The sequence below is a fragment of the Varroa jacobsoni genome, unplaced genomic scaffold (assembly GCF_002532875.2).
Source record: "Varroa jacobsoni isolate VJ856 unplaced genomic scaffold, vjacob_1.0 scaffold_1262, whole genome shotgun sequence".
NCBI lineage: Eukaryota > Metazoa > Arthropoda > Arachnida > Mesostigmata > Varroidae > Varroa > Varroa jacobsoni.
In genome coordinates this window covers 111082-138313 of record NW_019214164.1, presented here as the reverse complement: position 1 = coordinate 138313, position 27232 = coordinate 111082, and the positions used below count along the sequence as shown (strand labels likewise).

General features: G+C 41.0%; 1 long non-coding RNA gene across 2 annotated transcripts; it reads right to left on the bottom strand.

Moving 5' to 3' along the window:
- Nucleotides 1-15156: 15156 nt before the first annotated feature.
- LOC111268147 (uncharacterized) lies at nucleotides 15157-20105 on the bottom strand. 2 transcript variants are annotated; one of them, XR_015314091.1, is made up of 3 exons: nucleotides 19748-20105; nucleotides 16079-16134; nucleotides 15157-15609 (listed from the first exon to the last, which is right to left on the bottom strand). It is a non-coding gene; the product is annotated as an uncharacterized LOC111268147 (long non-coding RNA). The 2 variants fall into 2 exon arrangements; XR_002685028.2 differs by having other exon boundaries at nucleotides 16079-16131.
- Between the last annotated feature and the right edge of the window lie 7127 nt (nucleotides 20106-27232).

The window sequence follows — 27232 nt, the reverse complement described above, 5'->3', positions numbered from 1 at the left end:
CAGTTAAACCTAATATAAAATCGATTTATGCACTGCTACCTATACATCATATAAGCTAATACATACAGTATGGAGTTACATAGCTAAATGCGGTACTGAACTTTGTTTCTTTGTCCAAAATGCCTGTATCGAGGACGGCCTTCATAAGGGCCTCTGAACTTTTCACTAATTTTCTAGAACCTATGGTTGCCCATCGCTCAGTGGCAAAGATTAGCCAGCTGTGCTAGGTTAGGTTTCAAATGGGGGACTCGACTAGCAGGATATATACATGTGTTGTGGTAGTCAACGGGCCAGGAAATTTTAGCCATAAAATTGCTAACGGCCCAACACCGTGTTGCAACGAGAGGAGCGCCAATGATAGCAGGGCGTTACAATGTAGCCGAAGCGAAAGCCATAGATGTAAAAAAGGCCAACATAAGTTTTCGAGTATACACTGGGATAAAGTGTTTGCTGGTTTTTTTTTTTTTTTTTTTTTATTTACGTACTATCCACCCTCGACGTAGCGTCTCGCATACTTGAAAGGAACGCAAGCGGTGATCCCCTGTATTGTGCCCTAGGCGGTAATTACGATAGGAAATATTATCGGCACAACGTCTCCATAAATTCAACAAATAAAGAGGTTCAAGCAGACGACAAATGACATAACAGATTGTCCATTCGCGTCTTTCGGTCCCAGCGGTTTACGATAAAAGAATAAGTACGCGAACAAGAAACGCACTGAGAGAGGCAGATAAATCAGCGCAAAAGTCGGAAAGACGTTATAAAGAGCTGGTAACATGGATTTTAAAGGGTAAATGGAAGGGCATCAAAGTACACGATAGGTAGAATATACTCTAACGTCAAATCAAATCAGTGGAGCTGCTACACGACCCGGGTGAAAGTATGAGGCTTTTTTCAACAATCGTCTCATTCATTATACAAAAAAACGTTGACGCTAGTTAATTTGAATTTTTCGGCACTCTCACTCGAGTTGGTCAAATTTTAGGATAAATTGTACCTATAACAATAAACGTGTGACCGATTAGTTCATAGATAACTTGTCCATTTCTTTCAATCTTTCCTTTTGTTGTCCGCGAAAACAGCAACTAAATGTTACAACGTAGACGATGGACGCGCCCAGTGCATCGAATGCGCTCTTATCGCTAAAAGCTTTTAAAGCTCCATTAAAAGCCGCGGTAAACACGCCGTTTATATCTTATTGGCGCTTACATACATATAGCACACGATGCCATCTTGACAGAAATCCAAGCAATAATCCAGTGCAGTACCTCACCATGCTCTGTACAACTCAGAAAACTGTGACAAGTAAGTGTATTTAAAGGAATGGCCGCTTAAAACATGTCCGGTTATCAGAATGTATTATTTTTAAGCAAATGTAAACAATGTGGAACGGCGCTGTTTGTTTAAAACGTCAAGAGCCCAACAAATAAAACTGCGTCATAATATGGTTCAGTTAAAATACGAAGGAAGATGCGTAGTTCATGACATTTATACCATAGGTATCGTAGATGGCGCTAATGAGCTGCGTACGCCTAGCGTAAATAGGTAAAGTGGTCTTTTGTGAAATTTCTATTAATACGGTAAGAGGTAACAACACGAACGATCAGTGGACCACCACTTTAAATTCGTTTTCATTAATAAAATCTACCGCGTTGGTGAGGTCATCGTATGCTAAGCTCATGATATGGGTTGTAATATGACTAATGATACTTTCAGTTTATAAGTCACGAGCCGTTTTATCGATGCCCACGTCGCCGATGTGGCAACCGATAGTCAAGCCAATTGTACTGTGACCAGCCTGATCACTCGACGTCTCATTAACGTTATCATTGTAACTGCTTCTGATGATACGTTGCGGCTAGTCATATCTCTTAGTCGTGAACTATGGTGACTGTGACGAAGCAACGACCGGCAAATACCCCACTGTGCCGTCTAAAGCTGACGAGTGACTGGCTCGAGATAAATCAATACAAAGTCTGTTCATGTCTCTATTATCATTATAATTATAACAATGACCATAATAACGGGTGACGCTTTATGAGAACGTATCGTTAATTATAGAGTCTAGAGTTCCTGCTCAATGCTGAGTTTGTGCGTTGCCGAAATGGAATAGGTTGAGCTGTACACGGATCGGCAAAGGCCCGCTTGCCTATTGCGAGCAGAATAAACAAGTATTGTGCTCGGCAGGGCTAGATAATATAGTATGCTCCCTCATACAATACACTTACTGACGATCGGCTGAGATAAACCTGGACATTATCTGCGGATAATATTGGGCTTTTTCACATCAGTATGCTTAGACTGCGAGTGCCGAACGCGATAGTACGATGCAGTCGATGTTGCGTTGTTAAATGTAAGCCAAAATACAGTATATAAATATAACGGTACAATTACAGAAACGGTTTGTCCTATGGCTTTACAGGGGTTGTACTTAGATGATCGTTGCAATAGCCATAGTTGGCAGGGGTGTATCAGTTGTCGAATCTATACGGAATGCATACTTTGCCTTTGGTTGAGTCTCTTGTAGAAATTAGCCCAAATGCAAGATAAAATACGGACAGTAGTGTCTAAGAAACATATAACTGACGCGTCGAATGAATTTCATCAACAATGGGCGTGAAACACCGACTGGGATTGATGCCTTCGATTTTACGTTCTTCGCTGATTTCATACGCGATACTCGCAGCTGACAGACCCGTTAAGACCTCATGTCTCCCGTATTTCCATGGCTCCATAGAACAAGCGACTCACACCCCAGCCGTTGTTCGCCCTAAGCAGCATTCGCTCTCGACTGTTACAATTTACAACGGTTATTTTTGACGGAAGCTGTGCAGACAACGTGGAGTTAGTTAGGTACGTCCTGATTCCGACTCTTCTGATTCACAAGCCCATTCGGTTACGGCGGCCGCTAGTATTGACACGTTACCAACGGCTGGAAGCTGGTTCGTTGTAGAACTATGCCTGGCAGTCTGTCTATCTAGAGATATGACGAGCTTTTCAACCCTACCACGAAGAGTCCTGTTTGCGAAATCGTGTTCCAGAACGACGCCAGTAGCATCAGTTAGACGACAACAGGGGCGCGCGAACGAATGACCCGTCGTCATTATCGCTACCCACATTATCATGAAATCATCAATTTAACATCTCGTTCGAACAAAACAAAGAGGTCACAGGGCTTAGGAAAGCGAGCCTCCCGGTAAAGTATTAAGTATATTCAAGCAGCGACATGATTTCGGTTAATGTCCTATCGACGTTTTGTTGTTATTGAAGTACATGATGTTGATAAATTGAACAGGGCAGGAGAATATTACGTGTTCATCAGCAGGTACGGCGACGATAGAGAGGACCGGTGGCGGCAAATTAGAAGAAGAATGAAGATGGAAAAAGTAGGAGCCGTTAACATAAACGGTAATATTGAACGTTTCAATCTTGGCCATTCTGATTTTGGCGAGCAATGAAAATTGTAACATTGTACAGCTGTTGCCGGCGCACAACAATTGTCACTGTACAAAATCAGTAATGTAGAAATCTATACTACGTTACCTCTGTGTAACGGCCTTTGTCGAGTAAATGGCTCCAAGTGTTTCGTGCCTTTGCCTATTTCACGATTGCAAGCCTGCAAAGGCCATATTTGAATTCAGCTGTATCAGGGTGTTATTCATAACAGGAAAAAAAAGCCTACATACTTTTCTAGATTTGTACTCTTTAGATAAGTTTCGATTTCATAGCATTAGACATGAGCGTTTCAATGGGGCGACGTTGCATTTCGACGATGTCGACAAAGTCATTATTCGATACCATCTGCTTCCTTCTCATGGTGTAAGTAGTGATCACTATGTTCATCCATGCACATTTTAATTAGATTATAGCATTGTTCCGCTATTTCATTATCGATATTAATATGTTTAATACACATATATTGCACCACGGTGGCAAGATGGCTTCTTTCGAGGAGAAGCTTATTCGCGGATACGAGTCGATACAACGCCAATGGCCTTCAGACAATTTCGAAAAAGAGCAATTCAAAGGGTTGAAATTATGCAATGTGAGCACAAATACACACACACAACCAAACTGGCAAGCAGACAGACAGTCGCTTCTGGACTCGATGGTCGGGCCAAGTAAACATTGAACCATTTACTAAGTCTACAACAATGGCGGATGCAACCTTCCATCGGGTGACTTTGAATATTTGCTGCTGCTGCTGCTGCTGCTGCAAATGCTACCATGAACAAAGAAGGGGCTATAGCATCGATTTATCGGTAGAGGAAACTCCAGCTTATATCATGATTTCATTATATACGAGCCCAGCAAAAGTAGTGGTGGTGAAAAAAGTTGCCTGGAAACTGAACACGGATGCTAACGCCCAAAACTTCAAGCGCACGGGTTCCCGTCTTGCATACACGCGTACCCCTGTTCGTATCCGTTCACTCGCCCATTTTGCTCTCGTTCACAATGTAAGATATTGATTTGGCATACCATCTAGGCGAACCGCTGACCCTAGGATATGTACACGTAGAAAGATGTACGGTAGATAACGCTCGAGATGCAAATAACGTAAAGCCAAAAAAACAACGAGGGCGGGTAAATGCAAGCGATTACAGCCGATGGGCATCACGTCCATCCGAGAAGAGGGCACACACAAATATTTATTTATTGTGTGCCGTAGTCGAGGGTAGGCATTATCTCGTGCAGTAACACAGAGAAGTAAGCCATCGAACTTATTTAGCACAATACTACATACATAAGTCGGTTGCAGCACGCGAATTCAAACGAACGTGCAAGCTTTAAACTACAGCGGTCGGCGAGCTCTTACGCCTTTTTATCCTTACTCAGACAAAGCTAAATCACAAAAAGTTTTTTCCAAAGCAGCACCTCTTCTTGTTTTTGTTACGTAGACGACATGTCATAGCTAAATATAGCACTGTGTAATAATTTAATGAATAGGCATAGTGACGATAATCAAAATTTAAATATAATAATAAAGATAATCAAAATAGGCAAAAACAGAGTCGCCTAAGATGTAGTCAGTGTATCCTGCAGAAATTTTTCCATACTTCGATTTGAGGGGCTGATCTGACTTTTAAAAAACGTCTCTAGCGATTTGTGTCATCTCTTACAACTGGGCTTGACATGACAAAAAGACACTATCATGACAACGACGTGTCTGGAAAAAACTGAATTTCTGTATATCAACAGAGCAAAACTTCCTTCAAAATTCCAATATAAGTAAGGAGAAAATAGAACCTTTTTATTTTCCTACTTTTTTTCTACTACTTAATTTCCCTACTTACGATTAAGAATTTATGGAATATCTAATTGTAAGCAATGCATATCTTTGACAGTTTTTATTGATTTCGACAAATCCCAGTTTTCCGTCACACATGGTTCAAGTCATCTCATCTCGCACCGTTTGCTGGCTTATTTTCTCGAACAGCCAAATGTTTACGTCAGAATTAGGAAATTAAAGGTTTATTCTACGAGAACTCAATAACCGCAAGTGGATCTGTTAACGGATGGTTTAACAGCAATGAGAGTACGGGATAATTGACATATGGAAATGGAACGCCGGTCAGAGACACTAGATGAGTAAGACACAATAGCAAAATTTCGGAGTCAGAGTACTTGAACGATCAGAGCGGAATGAGGAAGTTGCTACCACAGAGCGATAGAAACATGCAATAAAGTAACGGAATAATCTAAAAAATGCACCCGGTTTCATAAAACAGGACGACCAAGAGAACCGCAACGAGAAGAGTGCATTATGAAAAAAAAACAGGATAGTCACGAAGGAACGAAGTAGGCACCGCAATAAAACAATTGCAACGAGTTTAGGTTGAGAAGCAGGCCTTAGGCTGCATAGGTCTGCACGCGCTTCGAATTCGATTCGGAAACTAACAACATCGTCTTGGGTATGAATAGGCCCATAAGCCTTGTTATGTATAGGTGAAAAATGACCGAGCGTTGTGCATGGGCATTGCCGCTTTTTAGCATACACCTCAAGTGGCCACAGCCGCTAGGCTATATATTATATAAATACTGAAACATATATATATATATATATATATATTTTTTTTTTCCGGATTGCTCTAACATCTGCCGAAATTCTCCGGAAGATGCTAGAAATAATATAAATATTTGCTGAATTTATGCTCACTAATAAATCTAACATAAGAAAAACTGTTTAACATTTATCGTTTATTCTGTATATGTAGAAAGCAATTCTCTCGATTATAGCTAGAGTGGGTGTTTCGATCTTCTTTTCAGAGATATACTTTCTACGTATTGTGAGACACTTTACTGTTTTCAACATTTATTTATGTTTAGTCTCTTGACAGGCAAAACTGCTATACCAAACTAAGCGGATTATTTAGCTTGTTTACCTCTCAAGTATCGGTCGATACGATGCACGATCTGATTCATCTTTATTAAAGTATGATCGGCAAAAGTGTAATAATTAGAATGCCCACCCCGCGACTAGCATGAGTTTGTTTTCATATCCAAAACCTCGTTCTTGTAGCACCGAAAATGGCAGTGAGGATAGCAGTGTCGATGTTACACCCAGCCCATATAATACCATCACCGTTTACCTTGAAATAACGTAAATTTCGCAATGAAACTACGTTCAAAAAGCCACAGATGAATCTAGAAATGTCAGTTCGTTGCAGGAACAAACACTCTCGAAATCGGCGCCAGCGTAATGTTAAGAAAAAAAAAAAGGCCTCTACTACATCTTTTTATTGACATTATTTATCATTGCGTTCTGCGCTGCGTGGACGACAATACGTTTCTCTTTACACTAAAAACATTGCTTTGTTTATGTCGATGCTGAGCTGCACCGGGCTTGGAGCTAAGACCAGCGACTGCTCCAGATCATACCTAAGCAACAGTACGAAACAGACATATACAGTAGTAATAAATTTTGAAGGACACGCAACGACGAAAATAGCTTTCCTTTGTTGAGCCTGCGCCCATCGATTTAGTTTATGCCGTTATCATTGCATTTCTGCACGTACACTATGCAGTAACGATAGACGTTTTACGTTGTGCAAGGTCTTCTCGGCCATTTTTTTGCCCCTCGCTGCGGACTCTTTGCCCAGGTGTAGTTTGCGAGTTCCTAACAAAGGCAAAAGCTAAACGATTAACTGCATCACGGTGTTCTGCGGTGTACCGATGCTGCTGCTGCTGCTGTGACTGTATGAACTATTGTGCCATAGGTACCTATTATCTATAAAAGCGAAAGCGTATCTAAGCGTGGATTTACTATACTGTATGATTTTGACAAGTCTTCATTGACGCTTGAGCAGAAGATTTGTGAAGACTGAAAATATGTCGCTAGTATTTCCGATTGTTCTTAAAACCGAGGTCTTATGCGAACGCTCTCTAGCCAGTGTGTGTGTGATAGCATTTCATACTACGGTGCTAGATTCACGTTAGCGTAATGCGTATGCACGCCATTCCTAATTGGCCTAATTATCATAATCATTATAGCCATCACTGCTATTTTCACTATATAATATGACAAATAAACGGCCTTAACTGACAAAGCAGAAAGGATCGAGCAGCACCCGCTACCGCCGCTGTTAATTCTAGTGCTATTACAGCAGTGACGACAACGATGCTACTAGGACGATTTAAATAACCAAGGAGAACTATCATCCCATGCTAGACCGCTTGTACTCGCTACACACTGCCTTTGAACTTACCACTTTGAACTTACTTAACACTAGGCATAAAAGTGGAAAATGACGATACTCAGCAGTCGACGATTCCCCTCCTTCTTCCTCATCACCATACCATTATCATACGAGTCATCGCCGTCATTATCGGCGTCACCGTCGTCGCCATTATCGCCGCCGCCATCAGCAGCAGCACCAATATCTCATTGGTTGATGTATTTCTACTCATTGTGTGTTTGTGAGTCTGCGTGTCTCTGTTGTCTATATGAGTGCACATTTGTCTCTGTTTTGATGATCGCTTCCCGCTTCTTTTCGCTACTTTTCATTGGCCACCTCGCTCCCCCTGGCAGAAGACAGACAGGAAAGCACACAACTGGGTTCGCTGAACTTAACCTCTAACGCTACCCATACGATGGCCGCTGCCGTCTTCGCTGTTGCTTTTGCTGGCCCAGGTTTGTTAGCGGGCAAATGAGATACGCGAAAAATTACTGAACTCACTCAGCATGTGACATTTTTGGCGCGTCGTTTGTTCGCTCATTTGTTTCGAGCTACTATGACAATTAAGGCGGCAGCGGCTGGCTGCTCCATTCTGTCTTAGCGGTAAATGGCCGTGAAGGTGGTGGCCGCCGTCGCAGCAGCGACTCCGGCTACGGAATAAGTCGAGACTTGACGAGAAGGGACAATTTATTGTGACAGTTTTGTGATTTTTTTGTTACTTTCGGACGATTAGATAAGAACAAAGGCGGACAGAGCAGACGCTGTGGATGGCGGACGCAGCGACACGGCACACAAAAACAGAGGAGATGAAAGCTCACTGAGTGCGCACACTATTTTATAGTAGAATAATTTATGCAGTCTACGTACTCGTGGGCTTGCGTATAGAAACTAGACTGGCTGAACTGGATTAAGAGCAATAAATAAGTAAGAAAGCGAAACGACACTGAGAGAGTTCGTATTTATGCAAGGAGTCGGAGATGGTGGAATAAAAAATTACATTCTGGTAAACTGGTACGTTTAGCACCTGCTTATATTCAGAAATTGGAACTTGACTAGATCCAGGAGAACGGCCTATAACAAGGCTGTAGCAGCAGGACTACTAAACTTTTAGGGATAGCTTTCTTTTGCTCCTTACTGTTGAACAGACAGAACATGATAATAGCTTTTCAGATCATCAGTCATGAGATCAAGATTCTTTAGACTCACATTGTTTCTTACACGAAAATAACTCGAAGCGTTTTCGAGACCAGGGCCGACAAAAACACATAGGATTATTATCGACAAAAAAAAATAGCCAGTTTTAAATATCTAAGTACCTGCAATATCAAATCTTTTGACAAGGATCTTAGAGATTTTTACAGGCTGCTCTCAGCGTAAGGGTTTCAAAACAAGCCTTGATCATATTATTTGCGCATATACTAGGTTAAACGTACAGTATTTAACACTTATAAATTTGTTGTACATATAATAAATAAAGCATAAAACAAATGATCTACGAGTATGGTACTCCAATATATAATTGACAATTTTAAAAATAGATAGTGCAAAATAGTCCTTAGTCTGTATAATATACAAAAGACTAAGGAACTCATTGCATTGAACAGCCGTGTTCTTTGAAGGCGAGGCACTTGAAAGAGTTAAACATTTTAAAATACGTTACGACACGATTCTCATCCAGTTTAAATTTTGTAAAGTCCGTGCAATACCAATATCTTTCTTTGTCTTCGAGTAATTTTTTTCTTTTTATACATAACGCTCTTCGGGTCTCACGTCGTCGGGGTATTAAGTCCGGCACGCACCAAAAATGGCCGGCGTTTGCCCGCCCGCCCCCAACACCAGCGAAAGTTTAAATTAAAGAGATGATATTGTGATGGTACCTGTGGAGGACCGTATGAAGGTGGCAGGCACGAAACGAATGAATCTAACGGTTACTTAATCTTCATTTTGCGTGCGTACATACTAAATATTTAAATTGAATATAAGTGTAAAATCGGACTTATGGAGCGGGTTTAACCGGTGCGGTGTGAAATTGCATGAGCTGGAAACTTACATGGATCAGTATCGTTTATGTACATATCCTCTGTTACACTTAACAACAAAATAATAACAATTATAATATTCTAAGAGCATGTCACTCTAAGTCTCTAGCTTAAGTAAAAAATACCAGTAGCCACTGTAGCTTAAAAACTGCACAGAATACATATTGAGTTCGTCCGTTTAACTGTACCATGACGAAATATTATCTATATAAGGAAAAAAAATAGCACATGATTTTTGCGTATTACTGATTAAGCTAAATGCACGTACCCCCCAATGAATCACTAAGAGAAGTATATAGTAGTCCGTAATATGTGTGTCAATAACAAGACAACCAATCGGTTATATTGCGTCTGTTACTTAAATATTGATTCATTGTCAGGAGATGGTGGGCAGCTCAGTTCGACATTCGTTTCTCCATCGGTTACTTCTAACCCTCCGGCTGCCGTTAGTATGCTTTTTGTCACCGGAAATCTTCAGTCGACCAGGTATGTTAGCATTACGATATCAATGGGATTGTACAAAAGCCATTGTATATCTTAGCGACGCGTGACTGCTGTTGCGCTAGCAGTCACTCGAAAAACGCTGACGGCAACACCTGAGGAGACATGGTATTGCACCATCTTTTCGAAGCAAGAGGCGTTCACAGTTGCAGCGAATCCACAGATCGTCATAATCAATATGATTTACCAGACATCTCTTTTCATCATCGTTGTCGTCGTCTTCTGTCTTGTTGTTTTCTTCTGTTGAAAAAAAACGGGAAAATTTTCCTTGTCTCTTAGTGGCCATGGCTTGTGCCGTTGGCGCAAGCTACCAAGATAGTCAATGTTATTATCCATGTTGTTGTCGTTTATATTCAATACTTGTACATATGTTGTTTCTAATGATACCCGTTCGTTTTCCACCTAAATGTGTCTATCTGACGTGGAACGAACGCCGACTCGAACCTGGGCTGAGAGACTTCTATAGTATTTAGGAATGTTTGCTGATTCTTAGAAGAATCAAAACAGATGTATTAACATACCAACCGAGCTATTATTCAAACCTGATAAGACGCAACTGCCTTAGTAGGCTAAATTTCCTGGATTCATTGAAGATGAGATCGAATCCGAACGGACAGAGTATGCGCTTGCGATCGGTTTTGCTATCGTAGACAAGACCAATGATCAATGCAAACCCGTCATCAAGTTTACTTTGGCAAAACAATCATAATCATCATAACATTAACATGTTAACGCCGTTAAAAGCGTTGTCCTTTGTTATATCCATCACTTAGATCAAACAGTCAAGCAAGTATTCTGATTTATATGCTGAGCCTTGTTATCCAGTACGTTGATCGGAGACGAAGATATTAGTCGGAGAAGATAGCCGAAAGAACGAAATGTGCCACGTAATATATTTTTCGTTTGCAGCTGCTTATCTCGACCTTCTTTCAGTGAAGCGTTCGCTAGTTGTTTTGCTGAACGATATTTATCGTGGTCGAAATATCTATCAGTATATCTGATATGCACGAATAAACCAATCGAGAAGTAGCTAATCACAGTACACAAGATAGGAGAGCCACCGGAGGTAAGGGAGATATCATTGCGATACTGTTACTTTGCTAGCTGGTATTCTGACATGCTACTAGGATACGAGCGTAGACAGCGGACTCAGCCTTCCATAGCTAACGCTAGTATAGTGCCACAGTATCAACGGCAGCAGCGCCAGTTCAATACGCACAGGGGACCGTGACCTATGCTCCACCGCGGTGCTTCCGTTCGTCTACTATTGATCGGGCAGAACTTTACAGCTTAACGTTTTCTGTAAACAGCAATGCCGGTGAAGACGCGGTCGATTTGAACCGTCAAGAAAGCGTCACTCGTTCAGCTGACACAAATAGATTTCTGTAAGGTATTTGTGCATATTATAGTGTGGGCATAAAAAGGCCATAGAACCCTTGTACGTTTGGACCATGTTGGTCACAACACGATGGTACGGTGGGCATTCGCAGGTCAACTTTGACCGTCTCACCCGCAGTACCGGTTGATACCCAGCCGAATGGAGAGGCTACAGCAGCCAGGTACACCATTGCTAGCCGGTTCAGGATCGCTAATGTTGTTGCGATTATTGTTATTAATATTGGCCCCGATAACGGAAATAGACGAATACACACACACACACACAGCGCATACACTCATAAAATATCCAGGAAGTAACATAGGGGTGATTCCAACTACTGAAGCACCTATCCAAACTTGTCCGGTTTCACGGTCTACATATGCATATATACAATAGCGTGTGCCCGTGTACATTTATTCTAACTGCTACTTTGCACCTCAATATAGAGGCCTTTGAGTACATGGAAATTCATTTCTGAGAGGTCGCTGCGTTGGTGCTTTTCGAACGCCAAACCATTAGAAAGTGGAATGTCGGAGAAGTAAAATTATAAGCTAGCAAGTTATTAAATGGCAACGCGTGCACGAGTAGGCAATAATAAGTGATGATAAGACGCTTGTAGAACTGTACAATGCCAAAGTTCCAGACAAACATTCGCTGTGATAACGAAAGCCTCTCAATTATCAAATATCTTTGTAAGATATAATATAAATTAGCCTTTACGAGGATTCGTATCGCTAGCACATATAACTAAAAGACTATTATCTTTTCATAGTATTTTATACACCCTTTGAATTTTAGCATAGTTAAATAAATATGAATAGCTCGACGATCACCGACATTGCTAACACCGACATTGATAAAAAGACCTAGGTATCAAGAATTGAATGAGTAATATGCACAAATCTTACAATAATGCCTTCGAAGCAACCGAATGACCGCATAACAATAGGACGACGTCCAAACAACGCAGCCATACGGTTTTGCGGGTCCAAAACACCGCACTGCAAATTTGTATCATTGGTATTGAACGAACGCGCCATGGTCTAGTGTGGCTAGCTATCGTACGTAAAGTGCATAGTTCTTGTCGACATATGTTTATCTATTTCGTTCGATAATAAGCGAGTTGGGCGTTGACGACGAACTAGACCGAAATGCCCCTGGTTACGACGACAACGCCAATGGCGATGCTTTTTACGCGCTTTATCAGCTAGAAGCGTCACTAGGAGTGGTAGAATGGCCCGAAGAACAGCAGTGGTCAATATGAAGATGATTGACGTTAGGTGAAGCATCAATTTCTCTTCTATCGTTTACTTGAGTAGGACCGCAATCGGACGAATATTCACTGAGCATTCTCGATGGCCAACGTCGATCAGGTCGCACCACAGGGTCATGTCAAGCAGCAAAAATGATGTGGAGCAGACGTACACTATCGATCATACAAAGTTAAATAATTCCCTTGAATTTTTTGTTTGTCTGGAACACCTATGCAGTTTACCTTTTCGGCAACTGTAAGCTTGGGCTGAATCTGTTTTCTCCTTTGCCGCTGCTTTACAGTAAGATTTTAAATTCAGCAAATAGTCAATGATAATAAGACATATTTTATGTGCATCATTTTATTTAGAGACAAATTTACTTTTTGGTTCTGTAAAACACCTCACCAATTTATTGTCTATACGGGTACATTTTTAAGGGAAAGTTAAGCCAGGAAATATTTGACCATAGATACAATGTGGAGGCTTCTCGTATAATGTAGCACATTGTAACAATACGAAGCAACGTAACAAGTTACAGTGAGGTTATAGCACAATACTTACGTGACTTCCGTGACGCCGATGCACGAGATCTAAACGTAAAGCTTAAGGCCCTCACTTAGAGCGAAGAGCAACTATTTAGTTCAACAGTGCCTGAGTGCAATGGACCCTTGTCCACAAAGTTCTAAAAGTCATTTATTTGTTGTTTTTCAGTTGAAAAAATGTATGAACTGAAGACACTACTACTACAGTCATCATCAGAGGTCGTTCACCGGATACTTCAGCGTTCGAACGACGCAACCAAAAATATCCGTATCCATATTATTGAGATTTGTTAATTTTGCAGTTATTCGTTATTGTGTAAACTGTCTTAGAAATAATCATATACTGCAAACTGAACAGCTCAGATCGTTGGTTATATATCTGTACTATTATTCCGACGATGACTGGACGGTATTTTACTGTGACTGGGGTCACAGTCTATTCATGATCGATCGATCAATTCTAAAGTAATTAATGTTAACTCTATTTTACTATTAGTATACGTTATTATCCATATAGCGTTTGAGGTTATCAACCATTTGAGCTAAAAGAGGATATAAGCAGAAGGCCATCACCGTACAGTCACCGGTGGAATCATTAAAGCAGTACAAAAATCTCTCGCGAAGGTCTGGAAGTGGTTGGCATTCTGGGCGTTAAATCCAGCTATCCAAGTCAAAATTTCGGCGTAAGCTCTGAATATCACGAGACCCAAGTCGACCGTGGAAATAAATCAATACAATGAGATACGAAAACATGCAAATCCATGTATCTAGATGTATCTGTGGCTTCAGTTGAAGTTATCCTTAATTGAATTATGATTGTGGTACGGACGTATTAGTCGAACTTAAATATTAACTATGTATTTCAGTCACTCCATTAAGTAATTAGAAATATAATTAGATTTGTTATAATGATAAAGATTCTAAATATATCCTACTTGAAATAATTGTGACTAACATTTACGCAAGAGTATTATAGGAAGATGGAAAATCTAAATCCAATCCCATCTACTGCTAGAAAACCGGTTTCATTCAACTAGAACTTACTTTTACTCAGACATTGAATCGATTGTACACGCGACCAGATTTACATATGATTCAAGGAAACGTCTTATGGTAACTTCATTCGTGAGAACTTACCGTGTGAATCCGATTTATGCACACTGGGTCTTAATTCCAGGTATTTGCTGCGGTAGTGTGTAGCTTAAGTCAACACTTTTGACAATAGCATCCACCATATTCATATCTTTCTCTATTCCTGGTGCTACATTGATACTTGCTTCGAACTCGAATGGTAACCTAGCGACTTTACACTAGGCCAAAATTGACCTTCCTATATATAGTGGGTGAAAAAATTTGTCGCTTTCTTTGCAACACTTTTTTTTACACAGAAAAATAGTAAAATAATGTTTTTTTTTTTAATTCTCTAAAATGCTCAAATGGAACTCAAAAAAAAATTGAGGAAATCGCTATTTTAAATACTTTCTCTAAATGTTTCCAAAGACTCGAATTAATGTTTCCCAAAAAGAGCGGAGGGATTTGGCGTAGTACGAAAAACTCAATATGGAATGGCCAATCAGTAACACTTTTCTACTGTATCGTATACAACTTTTAATAAGGCAGCATCTTTTTAGTTGACATTAGTAGTTCGCATCACCGCGTCTAGTTGATGCAGATTGTAAATGCCATAGAAAAACAATGACATCCACCACATTCTGTACTGACGACAAGTAGGGATATGTGAAAGTTTTTTTTATTTAAACTCTGCTAGGAAGTTCTTATATTTTCTATAGGAATATATAGCATGTTGTGTGTTAACAAATATCGTTGTACTGTAAAACTATCAACAAATCATTCAACAAAACTCTACTTCCGGACTCCACAGCCGGCATTCATGAGTGACGTACCTCATCGCCACTCACTGCCACTCTTGTTCACAGATGGACATTAAACACGATAAATCAGTTCGCCGTTCATTACGGTACAAATTATGCTATCAACAAAAGAGAACAATAATAATAATTATTATTTTATCACCACCTTGTAACGAGCAACAACGACACAAGCACAACAGGAACGTATCACAGAATGAACTACCCTCCTTCGGAGGGGTAATCGAACGAGAGGAAGTCGTGTGTGGCCCGTACCGCTAATATGACTCGTATGAACCGTCTCTTGCAAACAGCGTCGGCGTCACCGTCGCCGCAGGCGCGACGCTTTGTGCTGCCAAATGTACGTAGACGCACGTAGACAGAACATGATCGCGGCGGTATGTATATATATATATATATATATATATATATATATATATATATAGGACGTAGATAAATAAACAGCGTTAGACAAGATGCATCAATATCACCTCTCAACTTAGCCCACCCTCATTTTGCTTCTAGCGATTAACGTTAAAGAACAACAAGAGTAAGAGACAGGATGAAAATAGGAAAACATTCGGGTGAACACAACGTTTGCCGCAGCCGCTGTTGCTGGCCAGATCTGTTATCATCAGTAAATATAATTGGTACCCCGTTACATTGTTGATTCGCTTGACAGCGGAACTTGGTAGATTTCTCTCCTGGAACAAACGAGGTAAGGAGGACGAGGAAAGCCGTGCACCATTTGCTATAGACGATACATGCAATTCTTATCAACTCAATAAGGTTTTCGTATGATTGTTTATCCCGTTCCGTACCTCCTCGTTGTGCCTTCGGTGAATCGGACAGCCCATAAGACACGGCCTCTGATCTACTGGAAAAAACGGCAACGGACAAATTTCTGCTCACGCTATCGGTAAAGAATAAAAATCATTTTATAATATACGCCTATCAAGGAATTATAAAAGACACTGCATATGAAATATTAAAAGTTGTATGGGCAGAGTGAATATACTGTTACATGCGAAGTAATTAATTTACTATTCGCAATATATTAGGACAAAGTATGTGTCCTATTCGTTTCTTTCTTTTTATCATGTGTTTTATCGTGTTTAACATAAAGCAGTATCTCGAACAACGGCACTGAATGTAGTTCTACTCTATGTTTTGCTTATGCAGATAGAAGGATGCGCATATAGACTAGAGTATTTTCCCTGTCGGTGCCTATACCTCTGCGAACGCGATCGCCGAAGCCAGTGTGCAATGTATGGAATATTTGGAGTATATCTGTCGCAATACGGCCAAATTAAATTTATTTCTATATGAAGCACCTTTCTTCCTGTCATCTCTACCGATACGCAATCTGCGCTAATCGAAAGAAATGTTATTTATCTTCTAGCTACAGTGCATCTGCTGGCGGTCGACTGAAGATATAGCTGACAAACGCTTTTCTTCATTGAACCAAACGCATTTTAATCAGTATCCTTGTTAACACTGCTCGCGTCTAGTCGGTAACAGAACGCCAGAACCGATACAAGCGAGTACTGTTGTATCGTACGTAACGACAAACCCGAATATTGCATAGTTCAAAATGGGCTTTGTGCCTGTACATTCTAGCAGATGCCCATTCGTGTGGTAATGCATTTTGATTATATATGTAATGCTCATGGATAGTATTATTCTTAGCTTAAACATCATTTTTACCCTATGTCTTCGTTACGCTCGGCGACCTCGAGAAGAAGTACCCGCAAACGTCTTGCCATGCCTGTTCCTTTCGTACTCGAATATTCTGTGATCATATTAATCATCTGGGTAATAACTTAATAATGCGTTAGGTAGTGCAAGTGTAGTGGCGTTCTTTTTTCGGATGTCCACTTCCTCGTACTCCTTCTATTAGCTATCTGGCTCTATAAACAATTCGGGAGCATTCTTTTTTCGTAAGGTTTAACCGCTAGCGTATATCGGAAAGGGTCTTGTCTTGAGAAGGCTAGTCTTCCTGGTAATGTTTTGCCCTTGACGAAGGTTAAAAAACTACTGTGGTGGCCAGAATATCTGTGCCTAGAGGTGCGGACTGCTCGAAAATGGTTTGGTGAGATCAGCAGTGGTATCTGGCACCTGCATGATGCACCCGATTGTAGTTGTTAAAAACTTACGGGTCTTGCTGCCTTACGAACCGAAAAAAGAAGGCACAATTCTATATTATTCATTATTTTTAAACATAGCGCTCAGTATCGAACGTCAGAGAATGACAGAGAGAGACTCCTACACAGGCTTGCCATTGGTGGTATTATAAAAAGGAATGGGTACATTTGTCAATAAGAAAGGTCTCAGAAACGGGTTGGACAAATTGTTCAATACTAAGAAAAGAGTAAATACTGTAAATTATTCAAGGGCAGATAGTGGATAGTGATGGCAATGACATAATAGAGTAATCTATTTCTAGATTTTGAATGAAATGTTGCATTTCTTGTTAGGTGAAAGACCGCTACTACACCTCGAAGAACATATAATTTTCTAATATATATACATACATAGTATATATATATATATATATATATATATATATATATATATATATATATATATATTATATATATACATACATATATATATATATTTGAATGTCGACTACGCTATCCAGTTTAACTGTCTGCAAACGATAATGTGGACCCCTAATGAATATACTTTATTAACGTCGCAGATATCGTAACATTGCGCTTTCTAGACAACTTTCCCGTTGTTCATTCCTTTTAAACAATATTTACTCTTCTAATACCAGTTCCACATTTCAATGCTAAAATGGAGGTACATTACATATGTTCCCGCTGACCTCTCTTTATGTTTCGATTTTAACGTTTGCTATCAGACGGCTGTTCCGCAGTTTCCGCTGACCTGAGCCTGGTGGTGGTCAATGACCATTTTAACGCAACCGCCATGCGCACGTGTTTTTTTATCACACTCTAGAGACCTTGAGCACTCCGGTGTTTAGATTCGGACAGGAACACCCTTATGTCCTAGCTTTGAGCCTTGATATAAACTTGGCACGGGTGCATCTGTCGGTCCGCACGTACACAGTATTTTCTATATCAGGTTTTACATCTGCCCTTTGCACTCTCACAACGCTTATTATTGGATTTCAGGTCATAATAGATTTTTTTTATCGCTGCGCTGCCATTTTGTCTTGAAATTTGCGATAAAGAATATCCTAATACTGAAACTAGTTGGCTCGCTGTGTCGTTGACCGACATATAAATAATGTTATGTTTGAATATTTGAGCCAAATGGACCCGCTGCTGTGAACATTCAAAGAGGAGAAAAAGAAAAGGCGGCAGGAAAAAGAGAAGGACGGGGAAATTTCACATGATACAGAGACGCAGAGAACGGCGATATGAATTTTAGATCAAAGTGGTCCTACTCCTGTTTCGGCCACATCGCAGGCAAGTATACCACACATATTTGTATGGATATTACGGTTGAAGTCCGACTATTGTCTCTACTAGCGAGAGATCAGGTAACAAATAAAGAAAAATTTAACAGACGCTTAGATGTATACACAGAAACGCATATACATACATACAAGGCACAGTAATACGCACGTATAATACGTGGTATTTTTTTGGCGCCTTTGTGATAGCATCTACATCGTATTTCGCGTGAACTGGCAAATAGCTATAAATATGACTATTAACCGTGGATCTAGGAAAAATCCAGGCGCGTTGTAGTATTGAGTTGCAAAAGCACTTCTTGTTCTCAAACCATAACACCGCCGTAAACAAACAGAGTGAAGATCGTCTTGTAACCAAGCTTGATTAAGCAAAAGGTTCGAACGGTGCGTTACATCAGAAATTGTCATTCTGAATCGTATAAACAGTGTAAAACATCTGACGATTCAGTGAAAACAAATAGTCAGTCTTGTGAGATATTGCAGTAAGTTTTTTCATTCTATAGACACAAGCGGCCGCTGCTTATCTAAACGAAACAGGTGTTAAGATGGGTGTAGTAAGGGTACAGACAGGCCGGAATCAACTTCAGTCTCAGCCTTAGTGTTTAGACCTCGTAGGCCTCGTGTTCCGTCGTTTCTGTATCGAGCCCATAGCTAAAACTGGCTAATTGTGGCCAACATAGCTAATTTTTTTATTTGGGATGATCTGATAAAGTCGAAATCAGCATTTGAAGCTTTCCTTTTTTCAACTATAACAACTATTCTCATTGGCATTAAATCGAATTGGAGGCCTCCGGTATTAGTTACTCGTTTTCCTGTTATTGAAAAAATAACTGGCTTTTACGGGCCAAACCCAAGCGCTTACGCAGAGATACAACGGAAAAATTTTGACGACCTCATTATGAATCGGATCCGCATTCGTATCATCATAATCGTCGCTTCCCCACCTTTCCCACTTCCTCGCTTTCAACCACTCGACCATTAAAACTTTACAATAACAGCGAGGCAATGTTATGGCGGACTAATTGCTCTTTTTTTAGCTTACATGTTGTCTTCTACGGTGGCGCCGGTCCTTGCAGTAGCATTAGCGACAGTAACCAATGCTGAATTGTACTCCCTGAGCATTCGAAGCGGATCCATTATCCCACGTATTCGATTAAACAACGACCCGGCCAATGGCTAGACACATAATAGTTCTGTTCGCAATGCATTATATAACGATATGTCAACAGAAACGACAAGATAAATAGTGATCAGACTGAACCTCAATCAGAGACAAAATAAGAACAATATATAGTACGCGTCAGCGCCACGGGAGAAACACGCAGAGCTCAATGACAGTTTGGGCCTGGTATAGAGTTGGACGCTTCTTCACTAGTATGTTTTCCGGTAGGCGGATAGCTTCGCTCTATGGTGTAACAGCACTGGAGGAATAGCAGTTGTTGAAGTCATTCAAACGATAATCGTCTGCTTTCGTTTGGTCCGTTATGATCTCGTGCTCGGTAAATACCACATACACATAATATACGCATCTACTGTCTTGACGTGTAACTTTATTTGCGTTTGTCCGTCTGCACGTATCATGCTATGTACGTATCATTATAATTCCAACAGCGTCATATAATAATCACATTTGGAACTTTATCAAACTGTTGTGCAAGAACCACATTAGTAAGCATCTGATAACCTGCAGCCACTGCTCTTGTATCTACTGTGGCTTCCGTCAAATTTATAGGATTTATAAGCGAAACTACTAATAGAGCTCTTCTAATAGAGCTCTGGTGCGGTTCTGGCTAAAGGACATTCTACCACAGTATTAAATAATGGGCTTAGCTACCGCAGACGAATCGAATATCAGACGCATGGAGACAGAGGGAGAAGTATCATCGACATGGCGAAACAAATTCGGCTGAACTTTATACGCCACGCGTTTAAGTCCGCAGCAGCTGTACGGTACAGTGGGTTCGATGCAGTCTTTTGACAGTTCGGCAGACTTTACTGCTGCAGCAGCTTGTGCCCCATAAAGCTATCGTATGTATTGAATCATAGGTTCATCAGTACGACACCTGGCGGCGAAGTTTTCAATCTAACCGCCACCCATGTTGAACTGCGAACTTCAGAAATTGTTTGTGTTTTGTTTTTAAAACTTACCCCATACTTAAATTACTGCTGAATGCAGATCCCAATATCGTTTATGACACGTAACGAAATAATTGAAGATTCCTTTTATTTTCTGATCTCATTTTTACATCATCGCCGACACAATTACAGTGCTGCTGTTTACCGCAGTCTGTCTTAGATCAACTATAGCCGACCAGCTCGAAATACCCTGACTTCCGAGGTGGAAAAAATCAGTCACACAACTTCTCGATTATTCTTCGTTCTTTGGAAAACGTTTTTATCGTCAAACTGAATCATCAATTTGATAATAACAACGACGACGGCTTCGTAATGACATCGGAGATGAACGACATCGGATGGATGGGACGTGCTCATCGTCGTGGCATTTCGGACCCAGCGACAATCGTCGTCGCCTCGTTTGCGCCCTAATGTGTCTAGGTCGATGTGCCTAGTACTGCCAAGCGAAGTGAACGTGACAGATGATTGAACCTTTCCCGCTGCGAGCGACCTTCTTTCCTTCTAAAATAATAATAATAACTGCCTAGAAAAAACTGGAGTGAAAACGAGAGCAGTACAATGAACTCGAGCGATTCCCAGTTACGATTAGGGAAGTCAGAGTGACGAGAGATCAGAGAGAAATAACCAACATAGCATCAAGAAGGGATATGCGTTTCCTGAAAGAGTTTCAGAAGTACTATATTTTACCGGCTCGATAGTATTTCTGGCGATATACGATCAACAAACAGCACGTTTTGGCAGGTCACAGCAGGGAATCGGCTTTTTGGTAAAAGTGTCATTTAAAAACGTTAACATCGTTCAGAAGCACCTATACATGATTAGTATTCATCGCCAATTGTCCAAACATGTAAATGAAAATTTCAAGTTACCCCACACTGGATTCGATTGAAAGACGGCTGGCAGGTAAGGCGCAGTTAAGAGGGAAGGCAGGAGCTGGAGAATAAATCTGTGGTTTGGGCGTTCGCCCTCGAAGAATACGAAGGCGACCCAGCTTACTTCTCTGTGTTTCATTTTAATAGATTGCAAAGCTATAGATCAGTCTATTTGGCGTGAATATCTGTTATATACAGAAGTAGAAAATACAGAGCTCGCTCGCGTAATTTTTGGTTTGATCTTATATTGTCGACCCGAAAAACTTACAAAGACTATGCGTGTATTTTCGTCTACTAATATCAATAGAATAGAGTAATGAATTAGATCCTGCATTCTTATCGCTTAAGAAATTTGTTACCCTAATATTGTTGTTTGTTGGAACTGCCTTTGGTAGAGTCAACGATTCGTTTGCTAGCGAGAGATTGCTACCACCGTCGAGGTAGGGTGCTCAGCTTATGCTCAACATAAGGTTGTTGCAAAGCTCCATCAACGTACAGGCATGACAATTGTATTTAACAATAGCACAATATTCAAAGTAATGGTTACAAGTTCAAGCAACGGAAGTCTATGGAAAGGCTTTCGTTACATTTCTATTAAGCAACAGTTTTCCTCGGACCTCGGATAAGTGGATGCGATACAAAACGGAGAACGTATGGAACGATGATGATCCAACGTCGGTACTCACGATTGTTTGCACTCTGGACTATGTTCTCGGCCAGATTTACAAGCGTTTGTTTGTGAGCATGAGTACTATCTATCTTAGAGTAGAGTAAGTGCAACAGAAGCCATCTTTCTTTGCTTTTAAATGATTTCCAGTTAGCGCGCAGTTCAACAAAAGTTGCAAAAACACGAACAAGAAAACGAAATCCGTGTACGTTCTAGATGTACAGTTAAGTAACTGAAACATAACGTCGTAATTCTTTAATTGACACGCATTGATCATTAAGCAGGTAGAGGACGCTATCCTGGCTTGAGAGATTACTACCTCACATAAGGATACACATGATTTGTTTGATTGAACGCCCTTAGAATGCTTTCTCTTTGTTTCTACCTAAACAGGTGGGTCAGTCAGCTTGTTAAACTGTCGAAGAAGCATGCTGATGTGTATTTTATAAAATCATTTTCATCTAGAGTAAAGGACGTTAAAAGGTTTAATCAAGGAAAGTCTTCCGTGTATAGACAATATCAAAGTTAACTCCGATTCGCTCAGCCTCAGGGACCCTTAAATCACTTTTTACAAATCAGTGTAGCTTTTCGGATGTTTGTCTTTATATATATATATATATATATATATAGATGGAATGTCCAATTCTCAAATGTCCCAGGAAGTTGTGTCTTCTTCCATATCTGACGGTGGTATAGGTATTGCCTAACGCTAGGATATGTGAACTCAAACTATCGTAGTTCTATTGAAATCAATCTGACTATACCCATGGCATGTCCACTGGGACATTTTAGCCTAAGTATCTATATTACAATAGCATATACCCATTGAGCCCAACGATAAAGAGCTAGGAAATCATACTAGTTTCAGGCTTTAGTAGCAGTTAGCTAATTAGCATATCACAGTTTCTATTCAGCGGCACTACCTACTACCATCCAAAAGTATCTGCCACTTACAGTCGTACATTAACCATCAGCGATAACAAAAAAAGCAATATTATGGGAAAAGATTTTCCTCGATGACATCGCGTCCGTTCACCCAAATAGTGCTGCTACATACATGTCTATGCATGAGTATGTACGTCGGTTCGTATTAAACGCTTATGCTGTGCAGCGTACCAGACGTTTTGGGCACCGATAACATTAACTGACTGTTTTACTACCTGTTGCCTCTCTGTGCAGATGTAGGACCTTGTAGATTGAGCTTACCTGAGCCGAATGATAACTATAGTAAATAACCCTTAGCCGATTACCGCGCGCGGTCGCGATTAGTGGTCAGGCGACCTCGAATCTTATGCCCACGGAGCAATGTGACCTAACTTTGCTATAATATTCTCCTGATAACCTATGAAAACCCGCGATGTCCAGTTGCATTTGCTGGCTGTTCAACACTACAGCCAATGTTGCTGTTTCAGCTCGGCGATAGATCTTCTGTACAGAATCAGCTAAATAATAATTCGGTGGCGAAGATAGCGTATCCTGTCAATGAAGGCGGCCTGGCACCTTTTCGCCAGTGATCGAATTTACGGTACCGTTAGCACCGGCACAGTAATAATAGTAATGACGATCACTTCGATTGCGACCAGTCTGTCCGCAGCGTATTTCGCGATTGGTCGTTGCTGCTGACGTTCGTAGCAGAGGTAACAACAGCTGCTGCCAGTATCGTGATTTTTCCTAGTATCTTTTGTACTCTAGAGGGTCATAACAGTACCTTTTCTTCCTTTTCTCAGAGCTGAAGAAAGACGTCAGGACTTGTCCGGCCTGGGCGGCGCGTGCGTGTGCCCGACTGGTACTAGTGAACCTGATCAAGAAACCGCGTTCAACCAGAACCCAAAATCCAGGACCCAGAAGCCGGTAGAGCGCTCCAATGAGCGTACTGGTAGCATTTGCGACCATTCGGCTTATCTGCCGATGCTCTTGACGTAGGCAGCCCGCTAGGGATCGCTTAGTTTACATACAGAAGACAAAGTAACATAATCAAACATGAAGAGCCTGCCTGCCTGCCTGCCAGCCAGGCAATGACTTCTGCAGCAGATGTCAAATGCTACTGTTGAAATTTGCAGTGCAGTGTGGCGATGTTCAAATAAAACGGCCTCACGACGACGAAAAGGGACACAAGGCGTGCGAGCCAGTGACACTCTAGAACTGCCACTGGCATGCTTTGATGATAGGGGCAATTGTAATAGTAATAAAAACCAAGTGAAGCGACACGCTCTACCTCGAAATGAAGTAAGAGGAGCGAGGCGACTAGGAAGGAAACGCTCGCTTAAATTGTCGAAGCTCGATCACCGAAGATCCACTGGATTTAAGGAGAATTTCGCATCGAGGATGATGCCTCGATTTTTGTAAATGATGGCTCCATTAATGAACAACAGCAGCAGTCAGAGCACGAGTGAGTGATTGAAGAACAAGCGGGTGCAAATCTGTCACGAACAGCCGGCATCATCAGGCAATGACAGTCATACATAATCATCGCATATTCGCCTAGGTATTTCTTCAACGAAGACGACTGAGCAACAGCGACGGTAGGCACCCCCAAAAAGAAAAGTTGCGCAAACGCCACTTTTACCGCTCAACAGTCATGGATAGGCCCAGTCGTGGTGGAGTCTTTTAGCTGTAAACGACAGCTACACGATGGTCCGTGTTTCGATGTGATTTTAGTTTCTTCATTCAGCATTATTTGGTTCGTAAGGGGGATTTCGGCAACTGCTTCTTACCTCCCATGTCGTCTTTTCATTTCGTTCACCGTCTGGCATAACTGATCTATAGGTCAGTATATATAAATGGCGTGATGACATGCTCAAGGTATCGTTTGTCACCATTGCTCACTGGAATTACTGTTGCTCGGCTTCTGTTTGTAGCTTTACATATTATTAATCTATCAATGTTAACTTAGGCGGTAAACTGTCCGCTCGCAGATCGCCGAGGTTGTGTATGTAGTTTTTGCGACGGCAAATTCGTATACGACAACAGCTGCAACGATCGTGACGGCATTTTTCGCTGTCCAGCTTTGCCTCGTCTTCAACATACAATATTATTATGTTACTTACTCTATATGACATCGATGCTTTTGTGACGGCTGCGACGGAGACAGGTTTCATAACAACGTCATCAATGAAATTAATTTCTCGATAGAGTGAGGCAATGGCCTCGCCCCGCGAAGTTGCCGCCCGCATTCCAGAGAATGAAATGCCTTCAGGCGCTCCTCTTGGTGGTGTCGGCGACATGGTCTTCGTTTCCTGCTTTTGCGACGTCCAGAACTGCAATTGACGATGGCGTTTTTATAGTTTTTATTGTCGCTGTTGTTGTTCTTAGCTTTTCTTGGTGCCTTAAACTCGATTTAGATATAGCACTGTGATTCTGCTGGTACTTCCATAGGTGCTGTCCTGAGTCGTCCGATAGACAGGACCGGTTTGGCGAAAACACGGTCATATACGCGCGATTGTCTCGCTCTGGGAACTCACTTCAAAAAGACCGCAGTATTGGGCCCACCCGCCAGCCGGTCAGTCGTCGAAGGGCCAATAAGGTGATTGAATTTCCACAAACAGAAATATCTGGGGATTAATACTTGTTCTGTGTGTAGATTTACTGGCAGATATAGAGCACACCAGGTGTAGGCACTGTGGATCTAGGTTTCGGATCAGGAATAGTGGTGATTTGACTTGTCTCCGGCGCGAGGAAGGATCAGTCCAGTTATATATATAACTGGTACATTATAATCATGTGAAGACCATGTCGCACTTTGAATAAGTTGATGCTTGACAAATTGAGAGGGGCAACGCGCAAGAGTCCACGCACGCCTGCTTATGCTTTTATGTTTACCGAGAAGATCCTTATGAGGGCAGGTCGTAGATCGTTAATTAAAGTGATTTGTATAAGGAATTTAACACACATATGAATGTTGTTTTCTCATTATTTATTGCAAGTCTATGTGGATACGTCTTGATGTGCTGGGGTGGACTTTATCGACACCACCGTTATCGTTGGAACTCATGTCGAATAAATGAGAATATGTAACAAGCCAATGCCGTTCGGCAATTGATTGATGATAAAGTGTGAACGTAAGAGTTGTACGTGGCGCCCGATTCTACATGAAAACCATCTCTCCTTCATGTCGAGTGGACCAACAGCTTATCCAAACGGTGATATATAGGAGAAAATATATAAGGAATCGTATAGAGAAGGAACTCGTTCTTACTTAATAGTGCAATTTTAGGCTTTAGGACTGGTATGGGAATGATGTATATATAGCGAGAGAGATATAGAGAGAGAAAGGCTAGAACAGATCCGAAACTTTAGAATGTCGTCCGTAGAACCGTAGCTGCATTTGTTTTACGAAAACTTTATGCGTCTAGATCTCTTTGATGGAATTTTGTTTAGCAAATAAGCAGAACATCGTGCCTTTTTTGGTCGCCTGGTTAAAACGTATTCCAAGCACCATAGATATATATATATATATGTACATCCATCCGCTCTTGAAAATTACACTATCGCACATAATAATACACCACTTCTGAATAACTAGCTTCTTGTTACATATTCATCAGATATGTCGCTAAAATGGCGATGATTTGGCAAAATCATCTTCTCTACAATATGGCTTCTTGAAATGCATCTAGTTGGATATCGGATTCATCACTGTTGTTATTACCGTGTCGATAAGTGCGACCAATACGCTAGGCTATGTCACGGAGGCGACGAGCTGCTTATTTGGGTTCGAATGAAAACTTAGTTTGTGAGAATAAGGTCATCACGGGGCAGAAGTGTCGGAGTTTGACCGACGAAGCGACAGTCTTCAGCTAGCCGCAAGACTCAGAGGCAGCTCTTCTTTTTAACGGCTATCTGGATGTTTACG